The sequence below is a fragment of the Nannobrachium achirus genome (genome assembly GCF_963921795.1).
Source record: "Nannobrachium achirus genome assembly, chromosome: 9".
Taxonomy (NCBI): domain Eukaryota; kingdom Metazoa; phylum Chordata; class Actinopteri; order Myctophiformes; family Myctophidae; genus Nannobrachium; species Nannobrachium achirus.
This window is the reverse complement of record NC_137818.1, coordinates 31,750,624-31,772,461: the sequence shown is the minus strand read 5'-3', so window position 1 is coordinate 31,772,461 and position 21,838 is coordinate 31,750,624.

The following is a 21,838-nucleotide window of genomic DNA, read 5'->3' as shown; positions in this document are numbered from 1 at the left end:
GCAGCAGCATGACATGCTATGAAATGTGTGTCAGATTGAATACACCTGCACGTACGCAGTACGCACGCACACACACATACACACACACAAACACACACATGGTCGTACCGCTGATTTATGATTTCTCTGTACAACCGTGTCGATCACCAAAAGTAGCAGATGTTCAAGTGAACTTAGATTTTCAGCAAGCGGTGTGGTCGTACCACAAGCCTATATGATTATAGGCTTGCGACTCACAGCTTATTCATTACAGTACCTCGGGTGAAAAACACTCACTTCAATGTGCATAGAACTATTATCCTTCCAAACCTTGCCATGAGAACAGTGGTGGATGGTACATTTACTTTAGTACTGTATTTAAGGAACCTTTTTCAGTATCTGTACTTAACTCGCATACTAGTTTTTTTGGGATACGTATGACTTGGGGATACGTTTCACTTTCACTCCACCACATTTTTAGGAAGGGGAAAAACGTGCTTAATTCAATTTTGAATGCATTGGTGTTAAAAAAGAAAATGGACTTTGTAGTCGAATCCTTTTCTTAAAAAGCCTGTCCACCATTGCACGTGAAGCAGCCATACCATAACCCTATACTTGGTTTAGTCCGTCAGGGCTCTATACTAATGACCTTTCCGTTTTTACCTTAAATATTTCAGCTGAAAAGAGACAATCATCTATTTTCTGATAAGGTTTTTCCCATAAAGTGGTTAAGCTACAAAAAAAAGAGAGAGAAAAAAAAAAGAGAAATAAAAAGGTGTGTGAAAGGAATCCTCCAGGTATCAGAAGTTTCAGGACAGCATTGATGGGCCAACAACAGCCCTTAGATGAGTCATGGAGCTCTCCCAGTAGGTACGAGGGGTAATCTAATCCCGTCTTCATCAAAAGATATCACAGAGCTGCAGGCTCACACAAAGAACCTTCAAAAAGCACATTCATCACTCTGTTTTCCAGCCCGGGACTCACAGAGAAAAGGGAATGACACCTTTCATCCTGTCAAATTGTGCAATGAGGGTCAGTTTTCCTTTGAGTGGGATGGGAGCCATAATGACAATGGCTCTCTCTGGAGCCATGCGGCTCTTTAGAGGTCAGGAAAGACAAAACACGTACGCTGATGTGTGTGTGTGTGTGTGTGTGTGTGTGTGTGTGTGTGTGCGCGTGTGTGTGTGCGTGCGTGCGTGCGTGCGTGCCTGCGTGCCTGCGTGCGTGCGTGCCTGCGTGCAACAGAGTAGCTCTCTCACTCACACACACACACACACACACACACACACACACACACACACACACACACACACACACACACACACACACACACACACACACACACACACACATATATACATACACAAACACACACACCTTGGCAGACTGCGCTGTCATTCGCTGGCTCGGTTCTCCCCGCTGTGACCTTAATTTGTTGAGAAGGAGTGCCCACCAGGCTGCTGATGCACCTCAAGGGAACGTTCTGACACAATATATGATGTACATTTAGTATATGAATGTGTGTTTTAGAGAGAGAGAGACAGAAAAAGATAGTGTACGAGCATGTGTGTGTGCAGGGGTGTTACAAGGGGGGGGGGGGAAGTGGGACTGAGTTACTAGGGCCCAAGATGGAGGGGGCCTTATTTATTTTATACTTTAGCTATTGAAAAATAGCAGATATACAAGCTTACAGCGTGGCACCGAGTGCCACGCTGCAAGCTTGTAGTGTTGTAGTAAGTCGTGAAAATGTGTGCAAATCTTTGAATATACTGTATGTATTTTTAAGCGAACATTTTGAACTCAAATTTAGCTTCTGGAGGGTCCCTGGAACACTATATATTTTGAGATGGGGGGTCCGTGGCCAAATACATATCATTTTGGGGGTCCTTCACATGAAAAGGTTTGAGCACCACTGACAAAAACGCACTCGGTGCCGCGCTGTGAGCTTGTACTGTATATCTGCTATTTCTCAATAGTTAAAACACAAAATAACGCGTAATAATGCGTTCCCAGTCTAAATGGGTTAAACCCCCTCCCCCTATGAAGAACATTCATGGGAGGCCCGCAGTAAATCCTTGTACCCAGGGCCCAGGATTTGGTGCGACACCCCTGCGTGTGTTCATGCGTCTGTGTGTGTGCGTGCGTGCGTGCGTTTGTTTTGCTTTGTGAGCGTGAGTTCCATCCTGTGTGAGATTTCCAAGGTAAGCTGCAGCCTCATTCGCAGGTTTAAGAAGAACAGACAGGAAGGGGAAAAGCCGGTGAGGCTGCGAGCCGCCACCGCCGCCGCGCGCGGGGCCTGTCTCCCTGCTGGCTAATCCTCTAATGAAGATTTGTAGCAGTGGCTGGCTGGTGATTATTGGCCCCGCACACAGACAAAAACCCTCCTCGGTGCTACTGTAAATACAATCCCTCACATTTATACAAGCCCTTGCAGGTGCACGCAGGAAAACCATAGTCTCTCACACACAACCATCCTAACGTTGCTGTCGGGCACAAACCTGGTATTTCAGTTTCCTTTTATGTTTCTGTAGATTAATGGCAATTCAATTCAATTCAATTCAATTCAATTCAATTCAATTCAATTCAATTCAATTCAATTCAATTGAGCTTTATTGGCATGAGAAACTAAAGTTTACATTGCCAAAGCAAGTGTCAAAAAAAGAAAAAGAAAAAACATACAAGAGTGTCACTATCAACAAGCTTGTAGATTGGCTATTTTCGCCATTTAAAATGACAAAAAAGGAACGGTTTTGGACATACAAGATTTCCACCTTGGTGATTTATGCCTTGGTGAAAAGTGTCAATGCAAGCAACAAACATTGTTACTGAAAGGAACATTAATATTATTCAGTTGAAAACACGCCATTATCTTTGTTGCTGAAGCATACATCAGGCTTAACCCAGCACCCTCCTCTGGCACACTGTCAAACCACAATCACACAAAACAGTATGGAAATAGCATCATAACAAAACAAACCTAATGTTAACCAAAATTCGTCAGATCTGCAGAAAGCGATGTGAGGGACCTGATGTTTATGCTGTTATCTCCGTCTCATCGGGCCAATTGTGGCTATGCAAATTTTATGTTAAACTCCGGTTTTCCACCGTTTCCACTTGGACTCCCTAATTTGTTCCATTTCATGTGGGCTGTTCTGAAGCACGTTAACACAACAACAGAGACACTGCACTGCCGCAGTTTCTAACAGGAGCCCAGAGCCATGTCGAACACAAAAGTTCTCTTTTGCATTATAGGGGGGAAATTAATCTCTCAAGACGGATTTACAATTTCTTTTCTGAACCAAATGGGTTCCCATATCGGGAGGGGAGAGGGCGGCAAACTGACAGCAGGAAGTATTACATCTGCAAATATACAATACAAGCTTCATGTACAGTACAGTGTGCTAAACAAAAGAGAGCATTGTCCTGACTCCTACTAAATCTTTGCGTCGTGTACAGTACTGCATATTCACTGCTGTGAGGACAGCTTATGGACGGCCCGGCCCCTGTACTGTGTGTGTGTGTGTGTGTGTGTGTGTGTGTGTGTGTGTGTGTGTGTGTGTGTGTGTGTGTGTGACTACATTCCAAGGAATGTGGCACGCAGCTAACACTATAACAACAAGGTGAAGGTGAGCGTGGCTCACCCCAGATACCACACCGGCCGTGTGTTCCTGACAGCCCTCGATCGCTAACCTAACCCATCCCTCATACACACTTCCTCCCTTCACCTCCCTCCCCCGCTCCCCCAAGGCACAGGCAGGGCTATGGTGCAGGTTCTGGCAGAACACCCCCCTCTCCTCCTTGCTCTTTGAAGGGTTGGTTGTTCGCAGGAAACAGGCATTGTGGAGACAGGTGTGCATACCAGACGCCCTTTGCTGCACTGAGCCCCCATGCCACGCAGAGCCCACGCTGCTGTACATGGCTAGCGAGCCAGACAGCCACCTCCCAGCTCTCATCCTAAACTTGATCTGAAACTTATCCAATACCACGCTGTATACTGTAGCCGTCACTGGGCACGGAGCCACGCACGGCAGGTCTGAGCCCGACCTGTATTTATTTTATTTATTTTTATCGCCAAGCCTTCCTGCATCTCAGAGGCCATTATACACCCCATTAAAATAAATTGGAACAGCTTTAGCCTGCGCAGTAGAAGGGGTGAAGTGTTAGCCTATTTTTGGGCTGTGCATATAACTTTAGGGATTAAAAGCTATATAGCATGAGGCCTCTTGCTTTCGGTCCACCACGTGCTACTCACCCTGTGTCGGTTACGTGAGACGTGAGGTCATGGAAAGATGTCCTCCTGTAGATAATGCCTAATTCAAACTCTGTTGTGCGTCGGGCGTCCCAGCTTGCCGAAAATAGCCCATCTACGAGCTCACAACATGTCGTGATGTGACATTATGTTAGCTTGAAGATCTGGTTATCGTTGGTGCGGGGACGCCATCACAGGACGAAGAATAAGCCAGGCTTAAGGCAAGGTCAGGCAAGGTCGGGCACGGCTGCAAGAGGCTGCATATCTAGAGGAGGGGGAGGCCGGCTCATTGCGGAAGCGAGTCGGAGATACCATTCACATGCCCTCCTGGCATGAGCCAGAATACACAGGGAGACCGGGGCTCTGCGCCAGTTGGTGTTGTTTGGAATCATCCGTCACCCTCTCATCATCATGCCCCTGCCCCCCCCAGTCTTTCTCACCTCGCTCAATGCTCATTTCCTCTATGCCTCCATCCTTTTCGCGTTCCTTTAACACCCGCCCCCCACCCCTGCACTCGATCCCCCTTTCCTCACCTCTTCAGTGGCTTCATCATCAACTTCCCCCTCCCTCCTCTCTCGCCATGCCCCCCCCCCCCCAACGCATGCAGTGACCTTGCTGCTGCGTCTCAAGGAGAATTGATTTACTTTCCTTCTTTGTGTGAAACCCTATCTCAACGGCACTCACAGGAATTTCCTACCCCGCCAACACAACCCCACCCGACCCCCCCCCCCCCCAACTAATTCTCATTCATGAAGACACTTTTCACTCTATTTTATCTCTCCCCCCCCCCCCCCCCCCCCCACCCCCCACCCCCACCCCCATCTCTCTCTCTTCCACCTCCCACTCTGAGTGCACAGAAATAGAGGGAGCATGATTAATGCAACATCTATCGCTGCCGAACGCAATCTTTGCTCAACCTTTTTTATGCTTGGCTGCCGTTTGGGGAAATTGTTATTCGGGCCACCTTCACGCGCCATCTCTAAACTGTCACATTAGATGCTCAATGGACCAATTTGGACTCATTAAAGTTTTTTTTTTGTAGGCTACATTTGATAGAAGGTGATAATAGAGATTATGCATAGAATAAGTGGGTCTATTCTTTACTCATGCATCACTCAATGTCCCTTAATCCATACATACATTATGATCAACATTCTAATAATTTAAATGAATGTTGGATTCAATCCTTGTGAAATGCAATTTCAATAAACAATCTGAACCCAAAGGGCCAAAAGTGTACTGTAGTTGAGTGGAATGTATGTTTAGCACTTTTGCAGAAAATACCAAATTCACTGTTCTCCTCTAGTCTGTATTTGAGAGGCCGGAAATTCATTAACAATATCAATACTGATGCTAATGTGTGCAAACAACACAGGCACAGTGCATCTTCAGAGTCAACAAGAGGACAAGTCACATAACATTGTGTCACTGTGCTACTTAAGGCTCAGGATTCTATTTTTCCACTAAAGCAGTGGTTCTCAACCCTGTGAACCGGGAACCACCCATGTGACCATTAGCACACAGGCTGCCGCGTTGAGTGGACAGATGGGTGGTCCACGAACACTTGCAGCATTTTTAAGTTGGCCCTGGTCCAGAGAAAAGATCGAGAACCACTGCTCTAAAAGGAACTTTTCGTTGCCGACGGGTGGAATCCTTGTATGTCCAACACCGTTTGTTTTGTATTTATCATTTTAAAAACGATTTAAATTTGTGAAAATAGCCGGTCTACAAGCACACAACGCCTCGCACATCGAGGCGTTGTGTGCTTGTAAATCTGCTATTTTCACTAGTCTTGTGCGATAGTCTTGTATGGTGAAGCAGCGCTTTACTTTACAAAAAAAAAAAACAAGTTACAAGGTCTCTGCCCGGCGGTGACGATTTCACCCTTAATACATCAGAGCTGCATCGCATCCTAGACTCCAGTGTAATTGCTTCTGCAAGAGAGATTATCACCACAGTCTGTAATAATTAAGTAGATGGTTTGTGAAGCGTATAATGTATGGTCACTGCATACTGTGTGCTGCAGTGTATTTAACAGTACATATCACCACCGCAAAGACTCGTTACCTACCAAGACAAATGAGTTGTTGTTATTTTTTTCTGTTTTTCTGTTTGTTTGACAGAACGCCCCTGTAATAACAAATAAACACATTTTACACGATGAATACCCACTTTCACCCCGTTAACCCAATTTTGGGCACGTCCAAAATACGGTTTTCAAAAGACGTGCCACATCTACAGTGTGTAGGATGGCTATTGTCAATGAGCCACAATGCGAACGCTCCAGAACTGCAGTGTGAGTGATAATCTGTCCTTCTTTCCACTTTGTGATCAGCGTGGCCGTTGAAGCATGATGCATGCACAGTTTCCAGGCTCCAGTTCCCAGGTGTCCTCTGGCCCCAGGAGCCACCAGTACCTGGCCAGCCAGTCAACGTGCCAACCAGTCAGCCAGTCAGTCAGCCAGCCAGTCAACGTGCCAACCAGTCAGCCAGTCAGTCAGCCAGCCAACCAGCCAACCAGCCAGCCAGCCAGCCAAGCAGTCAGCCAGCCAGCCAAGCAGTCAGCCAGCCAACCAGCCAGCCAGCCAGCCAAGCAGTCAGCCAGCCAGCCAAGCAGTCAGCCAAGCAGTCAGTCAGCCAGCCAACCAGCCAGCCAGCCAGCCAACCAGCCAGCCAGCCAGCCAAGCAGTCAGCCAGCCAGCCAGTCAGCCAGCCAACCAGCCAGCCAGCCAGCCAAGCAGTCAGCCAGCCAGCCAGTCAGCCAGCCAAGCAGTCAGCCAGCCAGCCAAGCAGTCAGCCAGCCAGCCAGCCAAGTAGTCAGCCAGCCAGCCAGTCAGTCAATCAGTCAGTCAGCCAGCCAAGCAGTCAGCCAGCCAGCCAGCCAGCCAGTCAATCAGTCAAGCAGTCAGCCAGCCAGCCAGCCAGCCAGCCAGTCAACCAGTCAGCCAGCCAAGCAGTCAGCCAGCCAGCCAAGCTATCCTGCTGTTGAATGGGTAACCGGTCTTCTCGCCAAAAATCCAACTCGCCAAATTGTCCACACTCATTGGGCAGGCTTGTCAATGCTCCTGGATTTCCCAGGATGATTGGCAATTACATCTACTATGTTAAATATTTTCTGGGGGAGGACCCCCAGATGAGAAGTCATTATTAAGGATGTCTTACTTTGCTTCAGTCATCAAATCTGTACACCTACATTTGGCATTTTAAGGCTGAAATTGTACCCATGCTAGTAAAGCAAGCCTGATAAAAGTATCAAACATGCACAAAATTCAACAGAACACAGGAAAATATAAGTTCTGTTCAGATTCACTACACCTTCGTTCTGTTCGGGTCATTTTGACCCGGTGGATATTTGGTTTAAAAAAAACAACACTAATATACATTTTAACTTAACAAATCATCATGATACATTGACTTTGACTCAATACCAAACAATTCATATGATATATTTGGTAAATGTTTGCATTTCTGCTTTGCTCTATCACATTAAACACTGAAAGAGCTAGGCGTTTTTACCGATTTAGCTGAAATCCATGTAAAAAAAAACTACTTCATTTAATACTGGGCAATATTGCTCATGCTTATAGGAAGGGGGGGAGGGTTCGGAATGGGGCTTCGGAAGGGGGGTGTTAGAAGTGGGGGTGACTGTGTGTCTGTGTTTTGGCATAATACTGTGTATTTCTGTGCTTTCGGGTCAAAATGACCCGAACAGCACTTAAGGTTCAAAAAATATGAGGGGGGTGTAGCATGGGTGTAGTGCAAAAATATTTTTTTTACATGTTCATCTCAGAAGAATCTTTAAGGCCAGTGAGTTTCAGGTGGAAACATTTTTAACTTCTACCTTTTTTTTCCAAATGAAAATGTAAAACGGGTCAAAATGACCCGAACAGCACTTAAGGGTTAAGAAGTTTTGGGGGAAGGACCACCAGACCCCTGTTGGGGAGTTCCGTGCACCCCCTAAAAAATAAATCTCCTGGATTCTCCTGGACTGACAGTCCAATGTTGACAACCCTGTTCATTGGAGAGGTGTCCTAGCAAGTTGATTTGGCGAGTTGGAAATTTGGCGAGTGGACCTGTATTCGTTGAATGCACTAATGTGACACCATAATCACGCACAGGTGCAGCTCCGCGCTTCGCAGAGCAACAGTATCGGGCTGATGGCAGCAGCAGGTGCCAGTGCTGCCTGGTGCAGTGATGCACTGTGGCTCTCAGAGCCGTACATCTCGCTCAAGCATTAGAAATGTACAGAACGTGGGCTTTTACATTCCGTGCGTGGAGCGGGACGAGGGAAGGGAGCAAGTCACAAAGTAGCGCTAGCGCAAGTCGCAGAGTGAAACGGCAGTGACATGGCCTCCGGCCATGCTGGTCTTTACCCAGTGAGCGGTAGTGAGGGAGAGAGAGAGAGAGAGGGAGAGAGGGAGAGGGAGGGAGAGAGAGAGAGAGAGAGAGAGAGAGAGAGGGAGAGAGAGTGCACACTGCAGTGAGGAGATTGAGGGAGCAGAGACACCTCCACCTACCTGCATTCTGCAGTGCTACACACACACACTCACACACACACACCCCCATAGGCCACACGCAGACAATAGGTTGCCCTCCCACAAGTCCAATAACAGGCCTATTCATTAGAGTCCCTTACAGACGGTATTGACAACCTGCTGACACACAGTCACTCCAGCATAAACAAATGGAGCAATAGAGAAAAGCAGCCGAGGGAGGAGAGATGGGAAGAGAGTAAAGAGACCAGTACAGAGGCTGTAATACTGGGGTGTCCTCCTCATTCACTAAGAGGTAATGGAGTACAGAGACCATCTACTATTACATTTTTCTTAGAGCCGCATCCCACTTCCACGCCCATTTCGCCTCCACTTCAACTCATAGCTAGAGCAGATGTCGGTAGAGCAGATGTCGGTAGAGTGTATAAAACCGCCCATAACTCATTGGCCCCCCGTTGCCATGGTGACCGCCGTCCATTGGCTCGTATTCCCAGCTATGGGACCGGCGGATCCAATTTCAACCGAGGGGGGCGTACCCAGAACACACACACACACACACACACACACACACACACACACACACACACACACACACAAAAATAGCTAATAGTTAGCTCACAACTTTCCACTTTTCTCTTTCACCTCAATCGCAGTAACATCCGTATACACCACGTCATCGCATCACCAATACGTTTTATTTATTATTATTATTATTTTTTTTTCTATTTTTTTTTCTCAAACATTATTTTTTTCAATTTTTTTTTCTCAAAATCTTTTTTTTCTCAATTTTTTTTTCTCAAATTTTTTTTTTCTCAAAAAACTTTTTCGCAGTATGTGAAAAAAAAAAATTTTGTGAAAAAAAAAAAAAAAAATTCTCAAAAACTTTTTTTTTCTCAAAAAACTTTTTTTTTCTCAAAAAACATTTTTTTCTCAAAAAACATTTTTTTCTCTCAAAAAACATTTTTTTCTCAAAAAACATTTTTTTCTCAAAAAAACCATCACATCGTGGCCACCCTGTACCTCAGGGATTTGTTTTCGACGAATATTTATTCCTATAGACGCAACGCGACGACCTAGAGGGGAGGCCGGCATAGCCGGCCGACCTTCTAGTCTACTACATTATTTCTACCAACCTATAATCACACACAAATATAGGTACAATAAACATACACACACACTCACACACGCACAATGCAGTCTCCTTCAAAACTAGGGACACGTCTGTTATTGTTGAGATGTCTGGCCTTATCACTAGGGATGCACAATTAATCGGGCCATCATATCGGTATCGGCAATATCGGCCATAAAAATGGTATCGAACACATATCAAATTAATTGATCGGTTTTAGCCGATGTTTTGTTTTATAATATTCAAATTTGAATGTGAAGCTGAAAAAGCCCTTTGTGATGATGAAGGCTGAAGATTCAATCAGTGTTTTCTGGGGAAGCTTTTCAATTTGGATCTTTTTTTTAATACAAATATCAAATGTATATATTTGCAGGGTCATATTTGTCGATACCGATTCCAATACGATATATATTGCATTATAATATAATTATGTAATATGTATCGTATCGGAATCGGTATCGACAGATATGACCCTGTAAAATATCAGTAATCGGATATCAGCCATAATGTCATGATCGTGCATCTCTACTTACATGGTAAATGAGAAGGAAGATTGCAACCTTTGAACCTATGTTTTTTGTATTTCGTTATTTTTGCCAGGGAAGATCTATCATGATATGGCATTGTGTTTTAACAAGCATAAGAACAGCCTCTTGAGTAGAGCGAGTTGACTTGCTGCGTTATTCAGTGACAACTCAGCTCTCACAGCTGCTAATGGCTTATGGAAGTTGATGTGTGATTCTTGCCATGGCGTCAAGAAACAAACTTGCACCGACAACAGTTTGCACGGTGCCGTTATATTCCGCTGTGCAGATTTCTCAATTTACGACTGCGCTGAAGTGCTCCAGTTATAAGTTTGGCATGATGAAAGGAAGCCTTAAGGGACTAACTGGGCCACGCATACCAAGTATGCAGCTCAGTAAAGACTTTGATAATTATTATGTCAGTCTGACACACACAGAGTGCAATGCAGGCATGTGGAAAATCAAAATGCTGAACTGCAAAAAAAAATCTAAAACACAGATTTCGGTTCTCTCTCTGAACTGACCTCCTGAACCAGGTGAAGAGAAGAGAAGAGAAGAGAAGAGAAGAGAAGAGAAGAGAAGAGAAGAGAAGAGAAGAGAAGAAAAGAAGGGGTAACCAAATGAGCTATGCAGACAGTCTGATGTGTTATGAAGACAGATGAGGCTGGAATGGACACAGATAATGCAAAGACAAAGAAACAGATAGACCACATGGCCCTGGGTTCAGCGGGTCGCCTCTGCCTCAGACAGGAGGAATGACACCTAAACCAAACATGACCTCGCTCAGCACCTACGTCGTACAATTGTTAATTTAACTTAACGCTCACGGTCAGAGGGCTCCTTTTCTTTTAACTATTATTTAAAGCGGCACTGTGTAACTTTTGTAATGAATACAGAGCTGTTGTATTTTGTTCTTCTATTGAGACGTCAAAGGTCATGACTCTCTCCTAGACACACTGGATCTGACACGAATTTACGACCTGATGTTCAAGATTCAATTTATCCCCTGAGCAAGCAGTCAGGCTCTAACGTCTAAGCTTAACACCAGAAATGCACCCCCCGCTCCAACAGTTTACTGTATAAAACCGTGCACCACAAAAGTAAGGAAACTTGACTTCGCTCCATTATATCTCCCCTTTAATATTGTTTTATATCATTTTTATCGTTGATTAGTCACCTTTACAACAAGGTACAGCTTGTAAGCATCGGGCATTCGTGGAATGAGCAACACAGCCAAACGTGTGGGTAGTGCCGACCAAAGAATTTGCCAAAATGGGCTGATTTCTGGTATATTATTTTATGTCTTTAAATGTCTTAATGAATTAAATACACCACAATGGGAATAATTAGTGTTATCCTTTAAGCCGGGGGTTTAAACATGCATGTACAAGTGGCCATACCACTGCCATTTATAAACAAACCTCAATCAATCATGCAAGCTATTCGAAAGAGACAGAATCATGTTTTTTGTTATATTTAAAGACAAATTACATTTTTATTTATTTTTTAAATAAAAGAATATATATATAAAAAAAATCTCCAACAATTTCGGGACCCCCTGAAGTATCCCCGTGGACCCCTTAGGGGTCGCGGACCCCCTATTGAAGACCCCTGCTTTAAGTATCATTGTATAATCGTACCGCTGTACTAATTGCAATCTTTTAATAAAGTATCCAATCAATCAAAGTATCCAATCAATCAATCAATCAATCAGCTCAATGGTAAAAATGTCAGCACTTGCACAGGAAACCAGGTTCAAATCTGGGACATAAAAGGAAAGTTACATAGTGCAGCTTTAATTACTTTGTCATCCAATCCAATCTGCCATTTTTATTTCTTGTTTACTTCCCGTTTCGTCGTTTGTTTGTATTGGTGTGTTACTGTTTGAATTGAAAATTATAAGTATACAGTAAATTACAAAGACACACACACACACACACACACACACACACACACACACACACACACACACACACACACACACACACACACACACACACACACACACACACACACACACACACACACACACGTATCCCAGGATTCACACGAGTATTCAATTCTCATCAGTGTGTCAACCAACCCTGGTGTTTCCCCAGACAATAGTTAATGTTACAGAGTGTTCTTCTCGAACAAAAACAAAAAATAACACTCCATTATTGGGTGGTCCCTTCAGGCATTTAGGAGCTGAACATGCAGGAGGTGTTCAGGCTAATATGGTGGCCGACCACAATGAGCGCCATCGTGAACAGCGAGGCTCAAGACCAGTGGTTGTCCATTGTTTATTAGGGGGCGGCAGTGGCTCAGGGGTTGAGAAACCGTCATTAGAACCCGAAGGGTTCCCAGTTCAAACCCGGGCTCCCCCAGAGTTGGTGTCGAAGAGTTCTTGAGCAAGACTCTGAAACCCTAGTTGCTCCCGGTGAGCAGGTTGGTGCCTTGCATGGTTTCCTCTGCCATCGGTGTAGGAATGTGTGTGTGAATGGGTGAATGTAATGCAAAATCTCTGTAAAGCGCCTTGGATAAAGGTGCTATATAAAAGCACCATTTACCATTTATTAAGCATTTGAACCACAGACCACCATTTGATGAGATTTATAGACTCTCACTCCCAATATTTTATTATTGTTGGATAAGATTTTGTGAACAATTCCATGCTGTATTCATGTGGTCATAGGAGAGATAACATGCACATGTTGATCAAAATAACAATTCTTCTACATGCTCTAATTGTGTAGACTACGTAATGCAGGTGTTTAACAATAATGTAACTATTAAGGGTCCATTTGGTTACTAACTAGGAGTGGGCGATATGGTGATAAATATCGTTGAGACGATACAATGTCTCCACGATATGCCTTTTCAGAGATATCGTATATATCGTGATACAATGAGGGAGAGCCTTATTAAAAGAATCCTGTTGAATTGTTAATACAGAGATTCATTGCAGAATCCATTTAAACTTGCATTTTGGTCTAAATCTGTAGTTCTCAAACTTTAAATGTCAAGGTCTCCCCTTAACTCTGACAGTATAACTCTGACAGACCCTTACGGGTCCATTCGGTTTCATTTGTATACTGTCAGAGTTAGATACTTGTAAGGGTCAATTTAGTCCCTGGACCCCACTTTGAGGACCACTGGTCTAAATCATCTGTTACTCCTTTTTCTTTTAGTTTTTGTTACCTTATATATAGGTGGTTGTACTGTTAAGTAACTTGAAAACCAACATGAAAAAGAATCGTGCTAAGATCGCGTATCGTGATACAGCTTGGAAGAATATTGTGATATTGTATTTTTCTATATCGCCCACCCCTATTACTAACTGTCCATCATTTAGCTGGGGACCACCAGGATCCCCCTCAAGTGACGATGTTCTCCATTAGTTCTACACTTGTTGTCTCTCCGTTTTGCTCGGTTTTCCGTCCAGACGACACATCATACATGTGTGTGCAATGGGTGCACGCTAGGGCATTCACGAATAGTAATTTTTAGTATTCTAATTATTCAAACTCAAAGTATTTGAATAGTCGAATATTCGACAGGACTCGCCAAACTATCAAATATTAAGTAAGCAAGAGGCGAACATTGTGAAAATAGCCGATCTACATGCTCACAACGCCTCGCGTTGAGAGGCGTTGTGACTGTGAGCATGTAGATCTGCTATTTTCACAATATTTATCTGCAGAACTGAGTCTCATTAAACGTAATACCTACAATTCCAAGTGCTTGTCAGGGTGGAGGGTCCCCAGTTCAAATATGTTTATTTTGGGAGTCACAGCCTAAAAAGGTTTGAGAACCCCTGGTATAAAGCATTAACAAATTCATCCACCAGGGGCATTGACAACAAACAAACTGTAAACACATACAAACAGCAGCAGCAGCGATCCCAGACCCCCTAGCTAGCTCGCCGCAGAGCCCATGGCAAGCAAAAAACGCTTCGCTGGCTGCCTGCGGCTGTATCAGACAGAGCACACTTTGTTCAATACAACCACGCATCCAGTGCCATTATCAGCATCAGGACTGTCATCGCTATCACCGTGGCCAAGGAAGAGCTCTGCCAAGGCCCAGGATTGTCTTCTAGAATGCCAGCTATCACAGACCCACGCATACATCAACAGAGCAGCGCAGGGTAAGGTTATCCGCTCAAGGTCATAGGGAACAATGGATGGGAACTGGCTACCAGCCATGTAGACACAGTCATCGATGCACACAGCTTACGCGTGTGTTTTTGTACTGCAACACACACACACACACACACACACACACACACACACACTCACTCACACACACACACATTCTTATTTTTCGCCCTTCCTCAGACATATCTTATGTGTGTCTAGCAGAAAGATATCAATGGTCGTCATCAGGATGATGAAAGGCAGCAAATTCAGATTGGCCAGCTCCTAAATTGTAAAGGTCATTACACTGACATTGCCCTTTTCAGCGGCAGGAAAGGCAGAAAATGTCAAAATGCTCAGCAGTCAAATCATCATGCAAAGCAGAATGTTAGGCCGATACAAAATCTCCCTGTTCGGACAGGAATAATGGAAGATGCATATCTGAGTGACAATGCGATATGGCCGAGCTTCGCTTCGTCTGCGATTGGGGGCGGGATGATTTCACGGGCCGTTGGGCATGATGAGAAACCCCAGAATCTGTATCTCAGAGGTGCATTATCGCTCATTAAAGGCTTTTCAATCAAGCCCATTTGTTGTGAATTTATTCAGAATGACAGCACGTAGTGTTCCCTCAAAGTCAAGCATTTACAGCACTGCGTACCGACAATGCGTAGGCCTGCTGATCGGCCAATATCAGAACACACCCCGTAATTATTTTGGGTCACATTTTTCATAGTCTCTCAAGAACAGTCTAACTGAGCTCGAGTTACAACTGAGCTCCAGTTAAGTGAAAAGGATCGACCTTTTCTTTGACGATGGCTAGCCATATTGCATTTTTCATAGTGTACTGTATATCTACAGCTGTACCGTTTTTTTAATCCAGTTTTAAATGGCTGCTCTCCCATTAATGAATCCTGAGTCAGTTCAGTCCTACAGTGAATGTGGGCTGAGTGAGGAGAGACAGCTGTAAGTGGAGGGTTAATGATGCTATTAACACATCTCCTGTCCTATCGGTCATTTAGGCCTAGCTCTGCTGTGGCGCAACTGGCCTGATCAAGTCCTTGCTGGTCTGACTGCTAAATGAGGCTCAAGCCAAGCTAATCTGTCACCATTCACCAGCTGCCCAGACGGACAAAATGATCCCACGTGAATACTGCACACACTCTCACGTACGTACATCCCTGTCGTTGTCGGGCGGAAATCTCGCATCTCCAAGTTTCAAATGTGTACTGTACGTTCTTTCGCAGAGTAAAGCACTGCTTCGTCATACAAGGCCGTCACACAAAAGTAGTGAAAACAGCAGATCTACAAGCACACAACGCCTCGCACCGCGAGGCGTTGTGTGCTTGTAGATCGGCTGTTTTCACTAGTTTAAATAAATCATTTTTTAAAATGATAAATGCAAAACGAACGGTTTTGGACATACAAGGTTTTGGACATACAAGGTTTTCACCTGACGACGACGATATACTAGTATGTATATAGTACATACATACACAGATGTATTCGGGGGGTTTTTTGTTTGTTTTTTTAACAACTCAAGAACACTTTTTTGACGTGACAGCACCTGAGTGCATGTATTTCCAGGGAAAAGGGAAAAAAAAGACACACACACACACACACACACACACACACACACACACACACACACACACACACACACACACACACACACACACACACACACACACACACACACACACACACACACACACACACACACACACACACACACACACACACACACGGAAAAGGTCACTGAGGTGCATATCCAATCTAATCATGCACAAAATTCGCATGATGCTCACATTGCCATGAACTTTACTGACCTGCACGGTGCCCTTAACTCAGAAATATACTTGCATACGCTCGACACGGTTCAAACCTAGAGACACCTCAGACTACATGACTCCCTATAATCATTAGGGCTGTCTCCTTGAAAAACATGCCCGCCGGGGGAAGCACAGCAGCAGAGCTACGTCTGAATCAGCCCAGGCATGCGTTAAAACAATGTGGCCTCTCCGGCAGAGCGCATAGCAACACACACACACATGCGCGCGCAAGTGCGTGCGCGCACACAGAGAACGCATACACATAAACACAGACCCTGGTGAATACTCTCACTTCGACACACACACTTTCACACACTGACGCTCACTGCCTCTCTCTCTCCCGAGCAGAAGAAACAGAAATGCAATCTTCCTCCGTGTTCACACAGACACAAACACACACACACACACACACACACACACACACACATACACACAGACACCAGCACACACATGAAACACAGTTCCATCTGGGATTGGTCATTATTATTGGACTTACGGTGGAGGTGAAGGCGAGCTCCCATCGTCAGAATGAATATACAGGCTGACTATCTCCAGCTCACAGATCGCACACAGAATCCCCCCTTGCAGACATCGGCACTATGAGACCAGAATACTAAAGAAGAAAGCGTTGGCACAGAATAGACCAACCCAGCGTGGTAACTAAAAAGCCTCATTGTGCGGCATGCCAGTGTTTTTCAAAATGACCGGTTTATAACGGGTTAATTCCCTGCCTTTAATTAACAGAAAGACAAGGAATATCAAGGGAAATGTGATTCATGCATGTGGAAACACGCCACAAACCTTACCGTATAGACAATTTTCCTTTTGACAAATTGCCATGCCTGTCATTACAGACGTATCATTAAGTACCAGACCGCCTCGGTCACCTCCACCTGTCTTGGCAGGTACAAGAGGGTGGCCAACCATCATGACCATGTGACCAAACAGCCCACAATGACACAGTCCAGCTCTCAACACTCAGAACATTGTCTGTCGTCATTCACAAATGTATAGTAATAACGCACAATAGCCAAAATGACATATAGATTCATACCTCGCTCGGTAATGACAGATGGCCCGTGTGGAATGGAAATCAAGCGGAGCGAGACTATTTGTCCACGTATAAGTAGGGATTAGTGATCCGACAGCGCGGGTGACCTCTCCAAAACAAAAAAAGATCCCCATGCAGCGAAAATGGCAAACTCACCCAAAATCATGCTGTGCGTTTCCTTCCTCTCTCCCTGGGTCTGATAAGTGCTACCTCTGTCCCCCCAAGTCTCTCCCCTGTTTCAGCCAAGGGACAACGGTTCCAGATCCTCTCCTCTCCTCGCTCCGCTCTTCTCCTCTCTTCTCTCCAGAAAGTCAGAGAGGCACCACTTGATGTGAGGAGACACTGCTGCTACCCATGCTGTCCGTCCCTTGCGCCTGCCCTCTCCAGGTGAAAAGCAAACTGTGTGTGTGTGTGTGTGTGTGTGTGTGTGTGTGTGTGTGTGTGTGTGTGTGTGTGTGTGTGTGTGTGTGTGTGTGTGTGACGTGCGTATGTGCGTGCGTGCGTGTTTGTGTGAAAGTGTGTGTGTGTGGAGGAGGGGTCCGGCGTCGGTGCAGTTGTGCTGTCTGTCTCAGGTAAGCCTGAGGACAGTGTGGAGGTGGTGCGTGTGTGCTGGGGTGAGAGCAGAGCGGCAGAGAGAAGGAGAGAGAATTGGGGGTGGGGGAGGTGGGTGGGGGAGGCAGAAAAAAGGGAGGGGGGAGCCTAAAGTGTGACAGCCAATCACAGGAAGGAGTCTACAGAGCCCAGATCTTCTCCACAGCAGCCAAGAAATGTAGTGGTCTCCAGCAAACAGCTGTCGAGCAGTTCCTCCTCAACTGAAACATCTCACAAGGCATCTTCAGGGGAAAAGGTCTACACTGCACTACCATAGTCAGTACTCACTCAGTACCTCGCACTCTCTCTCTCTCTCTCTGTGTGCAAAGATATTTCTCTCCCTCACTCTTTCAATCTCTCTCACTCTCTCTCTCTCTCTCTCTCTCTGCTCCTTGCATTTGGGGTTGGGTATAACCTAAAGGCACCTTACATGCCTCCTCTCCGATTGGTGGTGAGCTCAGCCAATGGGAGCGGCCACAGCCACTTGTCATCGCGTGGAGTGGAAGTCATGAAGACAGAGGTGGAAAGCGGAGCAGGACTCTATAATGCCTGGGTCTCCACCGGCGCACTCCGCCTCCAGCCTCCCCCCACCCACCCCCTTTTATCCTCACCGCGCTCCCCTTCCAGTCTCCCTTTCTGCTGAGAAGTCTCCTGTTGTTTATCAGCCTCATGTGCTGCCCACGCGTCTCTCCGTTCTTTGACTCCAAGGAGTGTACATGGACTTGATAGGATTAACCCTTCTTACCTTTTTACCCCTTCACCTGTCAATGTGCCAGAGTTACGGTTACACAGTTTGACCGCCTCCTTCTCCTCTCCTCAACTGTCTTCAAAACAGGACAGAATATTAGACCAGGGGGATGGGGTTGAAGGGGGGGGGGGGGGGGGGGGGCAAAGAAAAAGAGAGGAGATGGAATAGAAAGCGACAGAGTGGAGGAACCAGGAGAAGGAGGGGCCAGAGATTAAACTAAATTCAAACTGACAGAGGGATGAAGAGACATGGAGTGACAAGCAGAGACGACCGGGAGGATAGAAGGCAAAGAGAGAGAGAGAGAGAGAGAGAGAGAGAGAGAGAGAGAGAGAGGGAGAGAGAGAAGAGAGGAAGAGAGAGGGTGGGTTTGAATTAAACTGCAGACTGCAGTCGCTAATCGAAAAGGAGCGTCACAGTCTGCCTCTTTTGGTCCAATCCCTCGCAACCGAAAAACATTGCCCCTAACTCCTGTCATGCTGTCTGTCCCCCTGTCTGTTCTCCCTCCCTCTCTCTAGCTCTTCCACCCCCCACCCTCTCTCAACTTCCCTGTGAATCACAGTGGAGAGACTGGAGAGACTCCTTTGAAAGGCACAGAGCGTTGATACTATTGAGGAGCTCGCCGCTTAAAAAGAAGGCTTAACAGAGCTGTCAAAAAATTAATCCCCCCAGGCGAGCATGCTTGCAAACACACAGATATAAACACCTCCTCCAGCCCTCTCTTTCGCTTTCCTCTTCTGCATCTATCTTCCTGCCTCCCTACTCTCTCCCTCTCTCTCCCTCTCTCTCCCTCTCTCCCTCTCTCTCGCTCCCCTTCTCCCTCTCACGCTGTGGTGGCTGTGAGTCACTGGGTGTTGGAGTGAATACTAAAGAGGCTGGCTGACACCTCCAATACCTCACTGCACAGCAGATCCACTGCACACATTCAAGCCATTGTGTGTAAACACTCACAGATTAGGGCGCACAAACACACGTACACGCTCAGACTCCTGCTGAAGAACCTTGCGGTAAAAATCTACACTCCAACAGCTGCTGTGGCATCGTGCGGCATATGTGGGTGATACAGCAGTGCTCAGCTAAGTTATGTAAATCCTGTGCACTTGTCCCAATACTGCCACCAAGCTCTGCTGTAGCGACAGCAATAAAAATAAAGCAGTATATCACGTTTGCTGAATAACAGTGAAATGCATTTACTAAATGGAAGGTATGGAGTGAACGTTTTTTAAACACTGACAAAGGAAATGGAATTTGAGCCCTGTGGACCCCCCACACACAAACGCACATGCATGCACGCGCGCGCGCACACACACACACACACACACACACACACACACACACACACACACACACACACACACACACACACACACACACACACACACACACACACACACACACACACACACACACACACACACACACACACACACACACACACACACACACACAAAATTCCAAAGCAAGGTCGGACTATGTACTGCGTGTTTTGCAGGTATGGGGCACCGGCTGCAGTCTGAAACGATGGTTGTTGTCTATCCATCAATAAGCCATCTGTGTGCACGTCCTCTCTGAGTGTGCATGTGTGCGATGCCATAAACATGTGTGTGTGTGTGTCTGTGTCTGTGTGTGTGAGAGTGTGTGTCAGTAAAGGATCCCAGGATAGTGTTTCCTCATTAGTTGTGTTGGTATCAATAATTCAGGGCCGGTCCTTGTTGGCGTTCAATGGTCCGAGTACTAATGTGCTGTCGGGGACAGCGGGGGCCCCGGGCCCTGCACCACTTTAATGGATGTCATGATGAGAGGGTGAAATAGGAGCGTGGAGATCCTCTGTCATGCATAGGTAGAGGAGAGGGAGGGAGGGAGGGGGGAGGGAGGGAGCAGGGGTCATCAATATGTCCCTATACTGACCAATGAATCCGTGGCAAACACCTGGTCTTGTCCGTCGGCGAATTTTAGATTTTCTTTTCTACAAACCATTATAATGTTCTTAGTTTGATCAAAAGTCCTAATTACTGAATGTCTCCAGGTTTTCTTCAGAATAAGTCTGACACTGATTTATTACAACACCATGGCACATTATGAGTCCAACTAGTACTAGTGGTTCTCACTTCTCAGATGTTTTATTTGCAAGGGCCCCCTCAATCTAGCTATAGCCATTGTCAAAGAAAAGGGAAAAACAGTGCCCTAGGACCCCCTTAACTCTGAGAGGTTCCATTTGTACCCTCTCAGAGTTACAGACCTGTTATGGTCATTCAGGGCTATAGCTCTTTATGTGTTTCTGGTAATATTGTCCACTCATGTATTTTGACAAAAAAATATATATATATCCACCACAAGCCAGCATGGCGACGACCCCTGGGAGGGAGGAGGAGACAAGGGCGAGGTACCAAAGGTGTGGGTGACCCCTGGGAGGGGGGGGGGACAGGGGTGAGGTAGCAGGTAGGGTGGGTGAAGGGCCACCCCTGGGAGGGAGGGGGAGACAGGGGTGAGGTAGCAAAGGTGTGGGTGAAGGGCTATCAGAGAAAGGACCCAGAGGGCATTATGGGACAGATGTGTCAAGGGAAGGGCTGGTGGAGGAGGGGTGATGGCTTTTAAGCTTGCTCCGTTTGTCATCGATTAGAGATCAGTCAGTCTGAAGAGGACGCATTGACCCCAGTCACACCTCTGGACAGGAGCTGGGCATCGGGCCGTGGTTTGATTGATTGATTGAAGACTTTATTAGAAGTTTGCATAGGAAAAGGTACAGTTTCATGACGGTACAGTTCACTGGTACAAGGTCTACTAAAAGGAGATCCTAGAAAAGACTAAGCTTATTTCCATAGGAAACCATTTAAATATCTCATATAACATTGAAAGACAGACGGACAGAACACAGTACTGGTGGGAAAAGTACACTCAAAATGTTTTACTTAAGTAAAGGTATCGATGCCGCATTGTAGACATACTCTGTTACAAGGAAAAGTCTGGAAGTAAACGTAAGAGTAAAAGTATGAAAGTATTGTATCAAAATGGAATTAAAGTACAAAACCTAGAACGTGCTCATTATGCAGAATGTCCTATTTCGCAACTTTTCAAATGTATAAAATTTACAAAAATATTTTTCCAATGGCTGAAGTGTACAGTATATAGGG